The following is an 8481-nucleotide window of genomic DNA, read 5'->3' as shown; positions in this document are numbered from 1 at the left end:
CTCAAGTTCATATTCATTGCATCGGTGATGCTATCTAGCCATATTTCCACATAATTGATTAACACTGAGTTTAAATCCAAGTTTTGTTTTTGAAGTAGAGTGATTATTAATATTATTATAATATATTAATACAATCACTATACTTAACATAATATTCTTCATAGTGATATGAATAATATACTTCTTCACACAGCACATAGTTTAACTATGGAATTCGCTACTACAAGATGTAGTGATGGCTACTAATTTGGATGGCTTTAAAAGGGGATTGGACAAATTCATGGAGGATAAGACTGTCAGTGGCTACTAGTCCTGATGGATATATGCTACCTCTGTACACCAGTTGCTGGGGAACATGGGCAGAAGAACATGGGCTGTTGCAATCATGTCCTGCTTGTGGATTTCCTGTAGGGAGCTGGTTGGCTACTATGTAAACAGAATGCTGGACTAGATGGACCATTAGTTTGATCCAGCATGGCTTTTCTTATGTTCTTAATATTATATTGCCAATATTATTATTGATTGTTTATTTCATTTCTATACCACCCATTAGCTGAAGCTCTCTGGTTGGTTCACAACAATAATATATCTCACAGTTGCTGTTGGCCAGGGTTTCCAGAACCCTCTTGCTTAAAAATCACTAGTAAGAGAATTAGAGTTGGCGGAGAATTTCTCCACGAATCTTCGGGAGGCCGAGTGCCGACGCATTCGGCCCCCCGAAAGTGTTGGGGAAATTCTCCGCCGGCCCCCCGCCCCCCCCCGGGATGGGACTTACCTTCGGCGAATGTCCCTTTCGGCGGTGGGTCCCGGTGGCGTTTCGTCGGGGGTGGTGGCGGGGGCGGCGGCCGGTCTCCCGACCGGCTGCTGCCACCGCCATTGCAAAAAAAAAAAGTAAAGTAAAAACAAAACAAAACACACCCGTGGTAGGCTACGTAACGATTTACGTAGCCTATCACGGCTGGATTTCCAAAGTCAGCCGTGATAGGCTACGTAAATCGTCACGTAGCCTATCACAGGTGACTTTGGGGAAGAAAAAAAAAAGCGCGTACGTAAATGGCGGCACCCATGGGGCGCCACCATTTGCGTTCCTTATTTTGGCATGTCTAGTCTATTTGCGTTGCCCTTATTTTTGCCGTAGTCTACGTAAATCTTTACGTAGACTAGACGTGCCAAAATAAGGAACGCAAATGGCGGTCCCCATGGGATCCGCCATTTGCGTACGCGCTTTTTTTTTTCTTTTCAAAGTCACCCGTGATAGGCTACGTGACGATTTACATAGCCTATCACGGCTGACTTTGGAAATCTAGCCGTGATAGGCTACGTAAATCGTTACGTAGCCTATCACGGGTGTGTGTGTGTGTGTGTGTTTTACTTTTTTTTTGGCGGCCAGGTAGATGGGGCGCCTCCCCCCCGGCCTGAATTTCGGCCGGGCGAGGCAGAGTGCCTCCCCCCCCCTTGCTTGAACTTTGGGGGGAGAACCGAAGCGCCTCCCACGCACCGTGAAGCAAGCTGCGGGACGGGGTAAGTCCCTTTCGTCCATCCCTAAAGAGAATCCATGAAGAACTGTTTCGTTTTCTAATAGGGAAAAACCTGGGAGTTATCAAAAGTGTCTACACTTACTTATTTTCCTTCTTGCCCAAACTCTTTATAGGTTAGGAAACTGAAGTGGGTATATACATTGATTTTAGATGCTATATGCAATCAAGATCTTACTACCTGCACCATCACATTATTGCCTCTCATACAAACTGGAATAGTTTCAGATACAGAGGCTTCCACAAGAATTTTACCTCCTCACTCCACCACTTTTAGTGCACACTATAAAGAGTTTCTGGAGCTAGTTTTGTAAACATTTTGCATTAGTATTTTATGATCCTCTGATAAGCTTTATCCAATCCTAAGTTTAGATGTTTGAGTCAAATTTAATTAACATTTGTAAGTGTGGGTGGAATACATTTGCTTTGGCTAGATTATGGGTTTGGAAAGATATATGTAATTGCCACAGACTTAAGTGAAAATCCTCTGCATTCATCTTGAGGGCAAAACTATGCTCTTAATTTAACTGGATCACTGGGTGAGATATTGGATGTGTTTCCCTATTACAATTACCCACACAGAAAATCACAGCATTCTTGAAATGAATACTCCTATTGCCTAGTCATTTGTCAGGCGAACCTCTTAGTAACAACTTGTAATTAGACAAACTAATCCATTGGCATGAGGCAACACCCTTGTTTCAGAAGTCTGCCCAGAAAAAACATGTTTGTGTATTTAGAAACTTACTTTGTTTGAATTCTACCTAATGGCGGTGGCTTTCATGTTCAACAATATCAGTAAAATAATACCTTTATTACAATCAACCAGTGTTATTATGTGAAACTTCGAGTTACATAGAAGCCTGAGGAAGAGTCCTGTCACGGAGAACTCTTCCATAGGCTAGGTGTGGAGGAAAAATAAAAGAGTTTGGAAAATAAATGTCATGTAGGGCAGGGATGGGGGAACATATGGCTCTCCAAATGTTATTGGGATAAAGCTTCCATCATCCCATACCATTGGCTAGGTTTGCTGGGGCTAATGGGAGTTGCAAACCAATAACATTTGAAGGGCTACACATTCCCCACCCCGATGTAGATTGTTAAACACTTCTGTGCAGATTGCTTCAAGTTTAAGATGGAGTGAAGTAATAATAACTGCTGCTAATAACTACTAGGCTCTTCATTTTTTAAAGCATATATTTTGAGAACTGATGCTATTTTAAAGACGTTACTAGAACTGTGTAGGGGTTTTTGAGTCATTACTAGAAATAATATAGGTGACAGAATAATATCTCAACAGTAGCTAGATATGGAGGATTTGTTACTTATTTAAGATGGCATTTGCTAGCTTCAAAAGACAGAACAAAAAATACCCAAAGCTCACCCCCTAAAATACCCACTGTGCTTTTTGTTGTTTACTTTTCACAGTTATTCAAGTGACCAATAACTCCCTCATTCTGACTCTGAATAGACCCAGTTCAAATGAAGTATTTAAAATAATTCCAAGATCATTCTAAATAAAATTCAGTTTAACTTGACTCCGATTCTAGTTGGGCCCTGTTGCAGTCCTGATGATGTAATTGGGAGCACAGTGGGGACCTAGAGGTCTTTCCAAACCCCCTTCCTCACTCCCTTTCCTAAAAGTATCTTAATGAGACTTGAATTCTGCCATGAGCATGCATGGCAACATCCACTGACACTGCAAAGCATAGAGAACACATCGGACCTGTTCGCACAATTAAACAAGCCACTATGGTTTAAATAAGTGGTGCATGATGGGCGCCATTAGCCCAATTACCTGCCCAGGTGCAGCTTGTTGTGTCATCCAAACCCAGGAAGCATGGCTTATTTGAGGGGGAAACAACCCTCAAATAACCCAATCATACCAACTAAGCCAATATCTGCGCTTCCAGTGGGTATTGCCGTACAAGCTTGTGGAAGCATCCAGGCCTCATTTCTGAGGCCTACAGTTGCCACAAGTCCTCCCAACAGCCCTTTCCCAGGGCAAGTCTGTGGAAAGGGGGCCATTGGTCATCCAAGAGCAGAATGGGGAACACTTCAAAGCAAACTTGTTTTGAGGTGTCCTGGTTGCTGGAGGGTCCGTATCCATGACATTTTATTTCTAACCCTCCCCCCCCTTTTTTCAAGCCCTGCTCCATCACTCCAGATGATTACATCTTCCTTGCAGAGTTTTGCATTATGTAATTTATTCAGCTTTTATGACTTTAAACTTGCATTTCATGCCTTGCTACTCTTCTCTCTCTGTGAAGTCTGATACCAAAACACTCACAGATGCTTAACACTATAGTAGATTTTCCACTCCAGCTTTATATCCTGACTAGCATACTGTTTCTATATTGGTAAGAATGTATATCACTTCAGTCTATTACATAGTTCTCTAAGGCTACAATCCTAAACATACTTACTTGGAATTGAAATTAGTCTGGCTTATTTCCAGGTAACTGTGATTAGAAATGAGATACACATCTTCATCTAGGTTATTTTACTTACTGATGGTAATAGCTGAAAAGATTCTCCCCCTCCTGCCTTCCCTAGCATGTCTTAAGAAAGACTGTCTTGGTTGTCTTTTGGCAACTGCAGTTTGCCTGTAGCTTTATTGATGTTTTGCCAATAGCATTCACCGGTGGCGGGGGGGTAGGGGGATGAACTAGCATTGCTAAGTTAACTAACACCTGCAGTGGAACAGGAAATGATTACCACAGTTCAAGTCATGAATGACAGAACTGAACTTCTTGACATGTTGTTGTTCAGTTGTTTCATGCTGGAGTATTTCTTTAAAGTTCCTTTGTTCAAGAATGACCAAAACATTGTGTGTAAGAATCAATTTTCCTTAAGCTATGTCTTATATTTACATTGTTTTTAACTGTTTTATATTCTGTATGTTTTTAATATTTTTGTTGCAAGATGCGTTGGGTCTTTTTAAAGAGAAAGGCATCTAATTAATTCAAATAAATAAATAAATATTTCAAGTTCTGTTTTTAATTGTACCTTTTATTGTGTTTGCAATCCTGTGAAATATCTTCTGTATCCTATTGCAGAGGTGACCAATTTTGGGGGGCCAGTGGACAGATCTCGAATATTGAGGGAGTGTCAGTAGCACTTTCACAATATATATGCCATGGCAGGAGCTTGCCCATTCACAAAATGGCTGCCATGGTGAAAACAGCCATTTTCCAGAAGGCAAACTGTTGAGGTTAAAAGAAAAGTAATTTGCCCCAGACCCTAAGTATAAGGCAGAAGTGGGGTCCAAGCTCACACTCACAGGCAAAAGACAACCACCCCAAAACCACCAGACAAAGCACACACACACAAACTCCAGGTAAAACACACACCACATCACACACACACACACACACACACAGGCAAAACACACACAACAAATCCAGGTGTACACAGGCATACACATATGCACAAACCCAGGCAAAACATACACTACACCAAAACAAATCAGTCAAACTAGCAGCTTCCTCCCAGAAACACAAAAAGCACACACACTACAGGCAAAACACCTCCCTCTTCCCCCCTCTAGTCCCCCAGGACGTTCTCTCCTATCCCAAACTTATCTTACCATGTGGGGCCCAGAGGCTTTCTTGGAAATAAAAATGCAGCAGGCCTACCTCCCAATTAAACCAAAAATATTTTAATTAATTAAAAAACCCCTACAAAAATCAGGAGGGGTAGGGAGCCTGAAAGGCACCAAGTCCATGGGCACGACCTTTGGGCCCCTAGTCCTGTTGTCTTCTATCAGTTTTCCACTGAACACCCTCAATTTATACATTATAGCTGCACTCCTAAGAAGATGCAGTACATGTCTTAGTAAGGTGACTCTTTTTTTTCCCTTGTAGACACTTTCAGCAGCAACTTCCACTTCCAAAAAGTCATGCCATTTTTGAAACAGAATGGCTTCTCCAGAATTAAGAAGTGGGGCTGCTGCAGGGGGTATTTCAAAAGAAAGCTCTGGCTGTGCAGAGCTTACTCATATGTAAATTACTTCTTTTTTATCATAACTGTGATTTGCCTGTATTGATTCTCATCTTCCTCAAATTTTGTACGCACAAAGAGCAGAACCTCCTTCCATTATGACAAGGCTGTTGTTAGTAAAAAACATTTTAAATCCTTCCTGAGTCTTTACCCCCAAAATCTGTCCAGATATTTCTATTTCAAACAGTGTCTTTCAATATGCTATGGAGCAGCGGGTAGCTTTTGAAAGTAGACCAGGCTGCCCAGAGGTTAATGAATCCCTCTAATCACACCCTATCTGAACCATTTCTCTGTCTGTTTATAATCTGAAACTCACACTTCAGACATCCATGGATTGGATAGGAACTGGCCTTTTATTTGCATAGTATGGTGCTGAAAAGGTATGCGAGCATTCCTTTTGTACATTTAATCTCTGTACTTGACTGGCAGCAATCTCTAACTAGAAGCCAAGTTGTTTTGAGTAGACATTTTCCTGTTTGATCTTTTAACTTAATGCAACATGTCTCATCTATACAAGAGAAAATATTTCTGTGGATACATGATATTATATATTCAGAGCCACTGCAATTGCTAGAGTCTTGGGCTTGGATGTTGAAAATCCAGATTCAAAGTTATGATCAACAACATGGCTCACCAGGTGACCTTGGGCAAGTCTCTGAATTGGTTCAGTAGTAATGGCCCAGTTCAAACCATAGTTTAGTGTTATGTGTGAACCACACTGTTGTATCTGAACCAATTCAGTGACTTGCCCATAGTTTAGTGTTATGTATACAAACCCTGGGCTTGTGTACTCCCCACTTCCCTCCTCCAGTGCAGTTGAAAGGAATTCAGAAACATCTGCTTCCGTTTTCAGCTATCAGTGGTTGTTGTTATGTCCAAACATAACAACAATTGGGGGTTGGACTCGATGGCCTTGTAGGCCCCTTCCAACCCTACTATTCTATGATTCTATGATTCAAACCAGAAACTATTGTTAGCAGTAACTATGGTTAGAATCATAGAATAGTAGGGCTGGAAGGGGCTTATAAGACTATTGAGTCCAACCCCCTGGTCAGTGCAGGAATCCAAGTCAAACCATCCCCGACAGATGGCTGTCCAGCCTCATCTTGAATGCCTCCAGTGTGGGAGAGCCTACCACCTCCCTAGGTAATTGGTTCTATTGTTGTTTTGCTCTAACAGTCAGGAAGTTTTTGCTGATGTTCAGCCGGAATCTGGCTTCCTGCAACGTGAGCCCATTATTCCATGTCCTACACTCTGGGATGATCGAGAAGAGATCTTGCCCTTCCCCTCTGTGACAACCTTTCAGGTACTTGAAGAGCATTATATCTCCCCTCAGTCTTTTCAAGGCTAAACATGCCCAGTTCTTTCATTCTCTCCTCATAGGGCGTAGTTTCCAGTCCCCTGATCATCATTGCCCTCCTTTGAACCCTCTCCAGTATGTCTGCGTCTTTCTTAAAGTGTGTTGCCCAGAACTGGACACAGAATTTTCGCATGGATTGATGTCAGACTGACTGTTCTGTAGTTCCCAGGTTCCTCCTTTTTGCCCTTTCTGAAGATAGGGACAACATTAGCCCTCCTCCAGTCATCTGGCACTTCACCTGTCTTCAATGATTTCTCCAAGATAATAGACAGTGGTTCTGAGAGTTCTTCTGCCAGTTCCTTTATTATTCTAGGGTGCAGTTTATCTGGCCCTGGAGATTTGAACTCATTCAAAGTAATTTGGTGTTCCTTGACCATATGCCCATCAATCTCAAGCTGCAACCCTTCAGCCTGTATCTCCCCTTTGCCAGAGGAGTCATAGACCCTCTTTTGGGAGAAGACTGAGCCAAAGTAGAAATTGAGCACTTCTGCCTTTTCTGTGTCATCTGTTATCATTTTGCCATCTTTATTTAATAGCTGAACCACCATTTCTTTCCTCTATCTTTTACTATGCATGTAGCTGAATAAAACTTTTTTGTTGCTTTTAGCATCCCTCGCTAACCTCCGCTAGTTCTCAGCTTTAGCCTTCCTGATGCCATCCCCGCAATTCTGTGCTACCTGCCTGTACTCTTCCTTTGTAGCTTGGCCTTCCTTCCACTTCCTATATGTTTCCTTTTGGTTTTCAGGTCATCTCTAAGCTTTTTGTGAAGCCACACTGGCTTCTTCTGTTGTCCTCCACCTTTTTTTCTTGTTGGTTTATTGCAGCTTGGCCATATTGTCTGGGAATTATGGGTGTTTTAGTTCCAACACATCTGAATGGTACCATGTTGAGGAAGGCTGATTTGTTGGAAGAGCCAGGATCATTAAACACCGGCCTGGTTTTCATGTCACAGTAAGCCAAGGCTATGGAGAACCCTGGCTTATCATGATCGAGCAAGTGTGCAGATGTACGCTGCCTGATCACTCCTGCTTGGCTGCTCCCACTTACAGTAATCCTTTGTATGAATCAGCATTTGAAGTGGACTTGTTTCAATAACTACAGTTGTCTGGGTTTAGACATAATGACAAATGCTTCCAATCTCCTCCTTGCAGTTATGGGGGAGTCACTTAACACTAACTTATGGCTTAGTATTATGTGCAAATACAGCTAATGTTGCAAATATATTGTGTGCTCTTTCTACTCCATTTTTCCCTCACTTACTCTGATTTTGTCCTTTCCTCTTGTTTGAGGAAACCATAGCTTTCCTCCAAACCAAGGACTGATATCATGGGTTGAAGTGGGTTTCAGTCTCCACATTGGAGGAACATCGTGTCTAAACTAATTCACAATTTCTTGGCCCAGTAGTACATCTTGAGTAAGGCAATAGGGGCACTTGCCTCAGGCACTACCTGGACAGGGCTACATAACTGGCATCAAAGGGTAAAATTGCACATGCATTTACTATTTTTAAAACAATGTTAAATTATGTTATGTTTGTTTCTGGGTTGAAATGATCAGATATGGTTCAAGGTAGTAAATGAAAAG

General features: G+C 41.9%; 1 protein-coding gene across 38 annotated transcripts in view; it reads left to right on the top strand.

Moving 5' to 3' along the window:
- The window catches only part of ATXN1 (ataxin 1), a 314572-nt gene that overhangs the window by 223125 nt on the left and 82966 nt on the right, over positions 1-8481 (top strand). For 4 of the 38 annotated variants that reach the window (XM_084850246.1, XM_084850216.1, XM_084850224.1 and 1 more), the window contains one exon: positions 6717-6843. The exons of the other annotated variants lie outside the window; for them this stretch is intronic. The gene's annotated coding sequence lies outside the window, so the exon portion shown is untranslated. The remainder of the gene's footprint in view (positions 1-6716; positions 6844-8481) is intronic. 38 annotated transcript variants of the gene reach the window in all.

Source organism: Heloderma suspectum, chromosome 4, assembly GCF_057233095.1.
Source record: "Heloderma suspectum isolate Gila_16-S chromosome 4, 16-S_ref, whole genome shotgun sequence".
Lineage (NCBI taxonomy): Eukaryota > Metazoa > Chordata > Lepidosauria > Squamata > Helodermatidae > Heloderma > Heloderma suspectum.
This window is presented reverse-complemented; position numbering and strand designations above follow the sequence as displayed.